The 9,819-nt window shown below is 50.7% G+C and overlaps 1 pseudogene; it reads left to right on the top strand.

Annotated features, from left to right (window-relative positions):
- The first annotated feature begins 8,886 nt into the window (after positions 1–8,886).
- On the top strand, positions 8,887–8,978 carry LOC138380089 (small nucleolar RNA U13; annotated as a pseudogene).
- The last annotated feature ends 841 nt before the right edge of the window (positions 8,979–9,819 follow it).

The raw sequence follows: 9,819 nt of genomic DNA, 5'->3' as shown, positions 1-9,819 counted from the left end.
CTGTAGAAAAGCTCACGGAGATTGTTCATCCACCGCGTGCTTTCTGTTGACAGTATCTGAGACGATAAGGAGCACCATGCATTCTGTTCTAAGAGAAAAATTGCATATATCAGTATGATTATATTTTACTTCTTGTGTGAATTTAGTGGATCTCATAAAAGCTGATCTTGATTTTCACAGCAGAGAAAAGTGGGCTTCTGTTTTGGTTTTGTTTTTGTTTTTCTGGAGGGGTGGTGTCTTCACATAAGTGATCATCTTTACAAGTATGCTATATCCGAGAAATTTCAGAAAGCTGCAAAGAGTGACTTGTTGACAATGCTTGCATTGAATGATGTATCTGAATCTGTGAATCGAAGGGGTCAGCATCTGACCAGAAAGCACTGTTAGAGGAAGAGGGGTTTCGGGTCTTTTCCTAAATTGTATCTGCCTAAGGCGGAAAATATTTCTGTTTCCCTATGACATGGTATTTTCCTCACAAGCAGTGTTAATGGCTCCATATGACTCTAGACTGGCTGCAGAGCAGAGACTCCATGGTCTCCACTACTTGACTCTGTCTGTCCAAGAATGGCCTCCACAGCTCTCCTCTGTGAGATATCCACTCTCAGAGGTGGCACGGTATGGTGGGTAGGGGGATATGCTGGATTTTGAAAACTCAGAGTTTGAACCCCAGTGCTTTATTTCTTAGCAACATGAACTTTGTCAGATCACATCACCCTGCTGAAGCCCAGTCACCTAAAGGGTAGAAAATGCAATGGATAGATTGACGCTTCTCTTCTCTTCTCCTCTCTTCTTTCTCTCTTTCTTTCTTTCCTTGTGTCTTCCTGTCTCTCTCTCTCTCTCTCTCTTTCTTTTTGTCTTTTTCTTTTTTTTCTTTTGACGGGCCCTCACTCTGTTCCCCAGACTAAAGTGCAGTACCATCATCATAGATCACTGCAACTTCAAACTCCTGGCCTCAAGCGATCCTTTCCCCCTAAGCTTCCCAAAGTGCTAGGATGCAGTTTTATTTTTATCTGTGACACCATGGGAGGAAATATCTTTTATGGTCATAGGGTCAGAAATTTAGATCTCTTCTTTGAACTCATGGTAGCGGCTAACTGGGATTTTCAGTGTGTAAACGTAAGCCACTTGTAATTTCACCAGTACTCCCGTTACTTGTCATCTATTCAGGAGGTGAACTCTTCTTCCCCTACCATCTACTGTTCAAACGCGTTGGCCACAAGGATAATTTGAATATCAGATTCAGAGCACAAATAATTAAGGTCCTGTAGCGTTAATAAGTAAAAGGGGCCACACACAAACCTGTGGAAGTCTGTGTCCCTTCCAGTTTTTTATTTTGTTTGTTTGTTTGTTTGTTTTTGGGTCCCCCCCCCCCCCCCCGAGACTGAGTCTCACTCTGTTGCCCGGGCTAGAGTGAGTGCCGTGGCGTCAGCCTAGCTCACAGCAATCTCAAACTCCTGGGCTCAGTCGATCCTCCTGCCTCAGGCTCCCCAGGAGCTGGGACCACAGGCATGTGCCACCATGCCCGGCTAATTTTTTTCTATATATTTTTAGTTGTCTGGACAATTTCTTTCTATATTTTTAGTAGAGACGGGGGCGGGGGGTCTCACTCTCGCTCGGGCTGGTCTCGAACTCCTGACTTTGAGCGATCCTCCCGCCTCGGCCTCCCAGAGTGCTAAGTTTACAGGCCTGAGCCAACGCGTCCGGCCTGTGTCCATTCTTTAATGTTGTGTGTTGCTCAGTTATGAAAAGGCAAGGGAACATAAAATCCGAGTTTTAGGGATGACTTATAGGCTCAGTATTCTTTTTTTTTTTTTCCTCCTCTAAGCCTATGTGAATATCAAGGAGGGTAAAAAATTCAGTGTTCTCAGTTCAGTGCCCAACCAACCTCTGTTTCCAGAGTAAAAATTGAGCATCCTATTACACCTTTATTTCCCTTTGGTATGCTAAGGCCCAACTCGGCAGAGAGGTCACTGTTTATTCTCTTTGCTAAGATCACATGTGCCATAGTCTGTCTGCTTTGTCTCCTTTAGGGGTAATCATCCAATCTTACCCGGGCCCCTCACATCCTCGTGACAATAGGCCTCCTTGGTTTACTGAAATAGAAAAGACCGGCTCATCAGCAATGTTCGATCGGTTGCTTCAGAAACAAATGTTGTTCTGCTTTCTTTACTATGGTTTTTTTTTTTTCCTTCTTTCTTCCGTCAGACCCAATCCGATATAGGTGGGAGAGAAGGTAACCGGAGCCTCTTGAAAAACCGAAGTGAACCAAAGCGAGCTCACAGATTCAGATAGAAATCAGGAGGAAGAAAAATTGAGAGATAACATGGATTTTCTGTCTAGCGGGTGTTCTCACACTTCAATTTTACCAGAAGCGTTAGGTAGGATGACGATGACGATAATTGTGACAAACACTATTCTCATTGGACAGATAAGGAGGCAGGCTCAGAGTGACGAGTAACCTGGGCCTAAATAGATCGCTAAGAAGCATCATAGTGTGTTCCTTGGTTACGCTGTTTTGTGAAGCTCAAAAAGTTTGGGGTGCGCGTGCGCGTGCGTCCATGTGCGTACGCAATCATAGGTGTTCTAGTAAAACGGATATGAGGTAGGATTTCCCATACCTTCAATGATTTCATGTCCTGCAGGAACATAATGTTCCGGGATCAGGTTTTTATTCTGCCTTCTGTGCCACATGCTCAACATGCCTGTGACTTTACAGCCGAGACTTGCTCAGGGGGAGCCCATTCTCATCTTCTGGGAGGTTCTGCTAATCTTTAAAAGACAAGGACATAGGAAGATGATCCTATAACAACGACTGTGACCACGATTAAAGGCTTACTGTTTACCACGCGTGCTTCTGTGGGCTTTGCCTGCATTTGCTTTTTCACTCTGCACAATATCCCTGTGAGGTAGGCACCATGATTTCTGCATTTGCAGATGAAGAGGCTGAGGCTCAAGAGGATGTATGACTCGCCAAGTTACCAAACACGGAGTGTCGTCCAGGAAGCCAGTCCAGGCCCCCCGGCTCTGCAGCCACTCTGCAATGCTGATTCTGAGCCTGACCGTTTCATCACTGGTGGCTCCCTGAGAACCTTGACTCGGCCCCCTTCCTCAGTTCACTTGGGAAACATATTCATGTGTGTGTATTTCTCTCCTTCCCTCTCCCACCCCCCCCTCTCTGTTTTAGTTTTTATTATTTTGAAAAGTGCATAGAACGATAAAAACTTTAAAAGTAGGAAAAAGCTTACGGAACACGTAAGGACACAGAGAAAGAAAATATCTGTGTACAACAGTGCAACGCATTTGTGTTTTAAGTCGTGGTGTTGCAAAAGAGTCCAAAAGTTTAAAAGAAAGAAAAACAAACAAACAGACAAACAAACAAACAAACAAAAAAAAAAACCAAACCACCATGGAAAAGTTTATGAAGTGAAAACACTTACAGTAAGCTAAGGTTAATGTATTATTGAAGAAAGAAATTTCTAAAGGTAAATGTCGTGTGGCCTAAGTGTCCAGGGTTTATGAAAACCTACAGTAAGTAATGTCCTAGGCCTTCACATTCACTCACCACTCACCGCCAACTCACAGACTCACCCAGAGCAACCTCCCGCCCGCCCTGCAAGCTCCATTCACCGTAAGTGCCCTGGCCAGGTGTCCCACTGCACAGAAACCTATTAGACTGCATTTCTTCCCATTACTATCAGTAGTTGTACATTTCTTAGGACTGTAGGCCTACGATACACCTCCAGGCATAGTTAGGGGTTGGGAAGAGGAGGGAAGAGGCCATTCTTCATTTATTAATTGGGTAGCATGGGGGCAGGGGAGGCAGTTTCCTCCTTCTCCTCCTCGTCCCCCTTCTCTCTTGTTTTGCTTCTCCCTCTCTTGTTTTTCTTTATTCCCCTCCCAGTTCCCCCTTCCATCGTCTCGATGGATTTGGATGAGACGTAGACATTTTCTACGTCAGGCCTTAATCATACCGAGGGAGCAGGAGAAAAGTAAGCCGCCTACCATGACACGATGGAATGGAAGTTTGTCAGCCATTGACTGCTGTGGCATTCCGACATTTAGTGTCTTCAGGACATTCTATATTTCTGCTATCCCACTAGAATATATCTCCTCGATCACTACTGTGTGGCCACATCCCAGCTGTTTCGTGAGCCACCCTCAATGTTCGTGACAATGTAGTGTGGGGACTCCCTCCGTCTGGTGCCTTAAACTCGCACATTTGGGGTTTTGTATCAGGATAGCAAAGCGATCGCCTTTAAATAACCTGGCTGGCCATGGTGGCTCATGCCCGTGATCCCCGCAACTTGGGAGGCAGAGACGGGAGCGTGACTTGAGCCCAGCAGCTGGAGACCAGCCTGGGTAACACGATGAGACCTCATCTCTACCAACAAAAAAAAGAAAAATTATGGCGGGTGTGGCAGCATTTGCCTATAGTCCCAGCTACTCAGAAGGCTGAGGCAGAGAGGATCACTTAAGCCCTGGATTTGGAGCTTGCTGTGAGCTACAATCAGGCCAAGGCGGCCTGGGAGAGGACAGAGTGAAAGAAATCCTGTCTCAAAAAAGAAAAGAAAAGAAAAGAAAGAAAACAAGACCGATAACACAACACAACTTAGAAGACTTGGTGTTACTGAAAGCTCGGCCACTTGCCCACGAGGCCGAATAACGAGGACAAGCTGTTTGAGGAGGAAGGAAAGAGAGAGTCTATTTTGCCGGTAAAGGAGAAAATAGGGTAGACCTTCCCATCTCAAGCCTCCGAATTTCCCCGAACATAGGGCTAGGCAGAAATACAGAGCTTTTAATGAGGGGGGGGGGAGGGGTTCTCAGCTTTAGCGATGATTGTGGTTAATTATTTCAATCGTCCAGGCTCTGCCAAAAACAAAGCCTGTGAACTCTGCCGGCTGCCCACCTGGGGGGGGGGGGGGCGGGGCAGGGGACCACTTGGGAGTTTTAAGAAAAGATTTAACCTGCCTTGGGGACATAGGCCAGACTACAAGCTCCCAAAAGTGGTGGTGGTGGTGGTGGTGGTGGTGGTGGGGAGCGTAAAACGACAGAACGTCTTTCTGTCCTTTATTGGTTTCTCCTTTCCCCCCCCCCCCCAGGTGCCAAAAGACCTGAGACTGATGCCGAAAAGAAATAGGTACAGGCGCCCACGTGCACACACAAAGATATACGATCGAATACATCGTGTTGACAGTCGGGGAAACTGGAAGATGATGGGGAAGTATCACGAGCAACTTTGTATTTCTTCCAGGACAGGAAAATGGACACGAAGAGAAAAATTCATCGTTCTCGGCGTAGGATAAAAAGCCACATCTTGTTACTTAATATAATTCATTCTGTGATTTAAGTTTTTATACGATATGATATTCGATAAGCCTAAAAAACAAGATAAAAGAGAAACAAACCAAAGGGAAAAAATAAAAATAAAAAAGACGACGGGCAGAGGCCTACGGTCCCGGGAGGAGGCAGAGAGCGGGAGGAGGGGCGCCTCCCGCAGACAACAGGGCGGGTGGGCGGAGACCCGCTAGAGGCTAGGGCTGCCCCGGGCGGGCCCAGAGCTGCGGGCCCGGGAAGAAGAGGGTGGGACCGTCCGGACCGTGCTCTCCTCCCCGCCCTCCACACCTCCCGGGAGTCAGCTCTTAAACTCCCAACGTCACCTGACTTTCCGGATCCCGAGGTCTGATCAAAGTGGCCGCTAGGTGACACCCAGCAACCGCTGCCGGTGTCATCCTGAAAAGAACGGACCCTATGACTGACGGGGGTGGGGCGGGGTGGGGGTGGGGCGCACAGCGGGTGGCCCGGCCAGCTCCCCTTCCTCCTCGGAGCGGATCGGATCATCTGGAACTTTATCCAGAGAGGAGAGAGTGCCCCTGGGTGTGTGCTAGAAGCCGGAGGGTTGGGGCAGGGACCTACCCAAGAGAGAAGTAGAGTACAGGGAGTTTCAGAGTTGACCCACTCACGATCTCGCCCTGGTCAATACAAGAGTGGCAATATCTGTCACCGTGGAATGAACACTTGGTACCGAAGACCTTTGTCTATGCTGGCCCCCCTATGCCTAGGGGGGGGCATGTGGCCAGAATCTGACATCCTAAACGTCTTCGTAGAAAGAATGGGAGTGGGGGTGGGGGAGAGAGACAGAAAAAGAAAAGAGAGGGGGAAAGAAATGGCTGCCACAAAACTATCAGAACAGAGAAGCGACCGATAGGGCCTATCTGGTTAAGTTCTTTCCCTACCCAGAGAACGACTTGACGTAGCTGACGTCACTGCAGTCAGGCCACGTTCCGGTGGACACAGAGAGTCAGGGATAGAATTTCACGCTCGGCACTGTCTCTCGTGACAGCGGGAAGGTGGAGGGTGGCTGAGGGTTCTATGCTCCTTTATCACACACCGTCAGGTAGGTCAGGTAAAATTGAGGACAGATTTCCAGTGTTTCGAGAAAGGAAGAGCACTCGTGCAGGCCATCTATCTGTACGTGGGAGAGTGTCCCCGAAAAGTGGCTTTCAGTGCCGGGATGTGCCTAGGCCAAGAAGGTACACGATCCTGAGTGAGAATGGTCCGTCCCATAGAGTCAGTCGGTAGGAGGCCACCGGTCGAGACGGAACTGCCCCCCCCACACCCGCCCCCGCCCCACAGAGCAGACAGACTCAGAATGGAGTCACTCGGTGCCAGTGCCCTGCCCGGGTGCCCCATCATTCAACCGAACTGGGAAACAGGTGGGCTTTCCGACCCTCGGGAGGGAGCTTCACGGCGGGCGGACAGATCAGAAGGGGCCCGGCTCCCTTGAGCGGGCAGGCTGGGGACGGTCGGTGGGGTCTCTTGACAGGAGGCACCACGGAACCCTTGAGGCAATGTCGGGGGCACCTATGTTGCGGTCCAAAGCTAGCGTCTGAGAAGTCGTCCCGAAAGAATGATGGCGTCAACAAGTCCCCTCCGTTCAAGAAACGAGATTCATTTCTAGAGGAGGGCCACCCACGCGGGAGAACCGTAGGCTTCCTGTGGACATTCTCTTCAAAAGGCAATTCACTCAGCGGAGTGAAAATCGGAAAAATCGCTGTCCTCTGACGCAGCTGCAGAGAAAAGATGGCACCAAAATCAATGAAACACACACACACACACACACACACACACACAAACACACCTCCTCCCATCTGAACGAGCACTCCGGACGGTCACATAGGGAGAGCGACGGGCTCTCTTCCCACCCTGTGGTTTTCTACCTTTCGTTGCGGTTTTTTCCCTCAGTGGATAGAGGAGGAGACACAGGGGGCTCAGCCGGCATGCGAGTGGGTTTATCATCCTCTGTGAGTATCAACACGCGACACCACCTAAGTGAAGGAACACACCGGTGTTTCATGTCATGTGGCTCAATGCCTGGCAGATACGAGCCTTTGCAGGCCTCCTCGTGATCGACAGGACGTCGCCTTGGACACGGACACATCTTGTCCCTCCCTCCCGAGGCGATAGGCGGTTCCGTACCTCCTCGGGGCCAGGGCACAGTCTGCCTAGGCACCTACAACACGTGTGGCAACAGCCTCGATGGCTCTGCCATGAGAACGAACTCCCGTGGCACGGGGGTGGGGTGGGGGGGGGTCGGGTGCTGAAGAATTCAGCTGAGTGAAGGAATGCCACGGGATTCAGAGTGCCATCGGTGGGCTGAGAGGCGAGCAGGGCGGGCTTTGAAAGGGTAACATTCTCCCTGCCTTCCGTCTGTCTGTGAATACAGAACGTACACGCCAGGCGGGGTGGCTCACGCCTGTAATCCTAGCACTCTGGGAGGTAGAGGCGGGTGGATCGCTCAAGGTCGGGAGTTCGAGACCAGCCTGAGCAAGAGCGAGACCCCCATCTCTACTAAAAATAGAAAGAAACTATATATCTAAAAATATATACAGAAACAGTATCTAAAAATATATACAGAAAAATATTAGCCGGGCACGGTGGCGCATGCCTGTAGTCCCAGGTACTCGGGAGGCTGGGGCAGTAGGATCGCTTGAGCCCAGGAGTTTGAGGTTGCTGTGAGCTAGGCTGACGCCACGGCACTCTAGTCTGGGCAACAGAGTGAGACTCTGTTTCAAGAAAAAAAAAAAAAAAAAAAAATATATATATATATATATATATATATATACACACACACACACACACACACACACACACGTATATCCAATTAGCTGGGCATGCTGGCACATGCCTGTAATCCCAGCTACTCGGGAGGCTGAGGCAGTCTGATCGCTTGAGCCCAGGAGTTTGAGATTGCTGTGAGCTAGGCTGACGCCATGGCACTCTAGCCAGGGCAACAGAACGAGAGACTCTGTCAGAAAGAAAAGAAGAGCGAGAGCGAGAGAGCGAGAGAAAGAAAGAAAGGAAGGGAGAGAAAGGAAAGAGAAGGAAGGGGGGGAGAGGGAGAGAGAGAGAGAGAGGAGAAAACTATTAAAAAATTCGGGACCAGATCCATCGGTCGGTACTCAGAAGCGTGACGATCGGGTGTTCCCGAGCACGTGTGAGATGTGTCTTCTCCCTGACGCCGCGTTTCCTCCACACACACATCACCCATCTGCCGTGGAAAAAAAGCAACAAAAAGAGAGAAAGAGATTAAGAAGGGAAAATGGAAACAGGGCAAAAGAGGAAGAAAGAAAGAAATTTCGAAAAAAGAGACCAAAGTCACAGCGAGAAGGAAGAATACTGAGCCCAGAGCGACACCTAGTGACCACACCGTCACAAGCACCCTAGGGCCCCAATTCGCCAGAGACATCTGGTGGACCCCAGGGCAACATGTGGTCGACCCGGGGCCATGGCGTCTGCAGCCGATTCCCAGGCGGGCACACGAGCCCGGGGAAACTCATTCTCAGCGCGGGGAGGAGGGGAGGGGAAATAATAGCAAAGTCACACCAGATCCCTTTCTAGTTCATAAACGTGTTGATTGCGTGTTCACGCGCACGTGTGAGAAGGGCCTCCTGGTGTGTCGGCACGTCACCCGCGTGACGTGAAACCATGAATCCGGGGGGGGGGGGGGAGCGGAAAGGCGGGCAGGAAAAGGCAAAGAGAGAATAGATAAAATGAAAGGACCAAAAACAAAGTCACACAGCAGGGTAGGGGAGTGAGAGCAAGTCGAGAGACTGCAGACAGAAACTCCGAGAGGAGAGGAATGCTCCGGAGCGCCCCTCGCCCCGCGCGAGAAGAATACCGATCGCAGGGTGACCCCTAGGGGCAGCGAGGCCAGAGAGACCACATCCGCCCCGAAGCCCCCCTGTCAGGATGACAACCACAGAGCAGACATCTGGTCAACCACCCAAGGACCAGACATCTGGTCAACCAGCGAACCCATGCGGAGGCCGCATGCAGCAGCGACATCTGCTCGACCACTCAGGGTGCTCCCTGCCGGGAGGGTGTGTCTCTATGTGTGTGTGTCCGGGGGGGGGGGGAGATTGCGATGAAAGTCACGCCAGGTCCCGGGATAGTTCGTGAGCGTGATAATTGCGTGTGTGTGGAGAAAAAACGGGGCGGGGCGATAGGGAGTAAAGAAAGGAGGAGCGGGCGAGCGGAGGGGTGGGGAAGGAGAGGGAGTCGAGAAGCCCGCAACCGCAGCGCCTCCTGGCGGTGATCCCCCTCCATAGCATCGATGGGGCCAGCCCCGCAGAGACTAAGTGCGACGGGACATCTGGTCAACCCCAAGGACCATGGGATCCCGGCACGAAACCGGCGGAGGAGGAGGAGGAGGAGGAGGAGGAGGAGGAGGAGGAGGAGGAGGAGGAGGAGGAGGAGGAGGAGGAGGAGGAGGAGGAGGAGGAGGAGGAGGAGGAGGAGGGCTAGGCGGCGGTGGCGGTG

The sequence above is a fragment of the Eulemur rufifrons genome, unplaced genomic scaffold, assembly GCF_041146395.1.
Source record: "Eulemur rufifrons isolate Redbay unplaced genomic scaffold, OSU_ERuf_1 scaffold_266, whole genome shotgun sequence".
Classification (NCBI taxonomy): Eukaryota; Metazoa; Chordata; class Mammalia; order Primates; family Lemuridae; genus Eulemur; species Eulemur rufifrons.
This window is presented reverse-complemented; position numbering and strand designations above follow the sequence as displayed.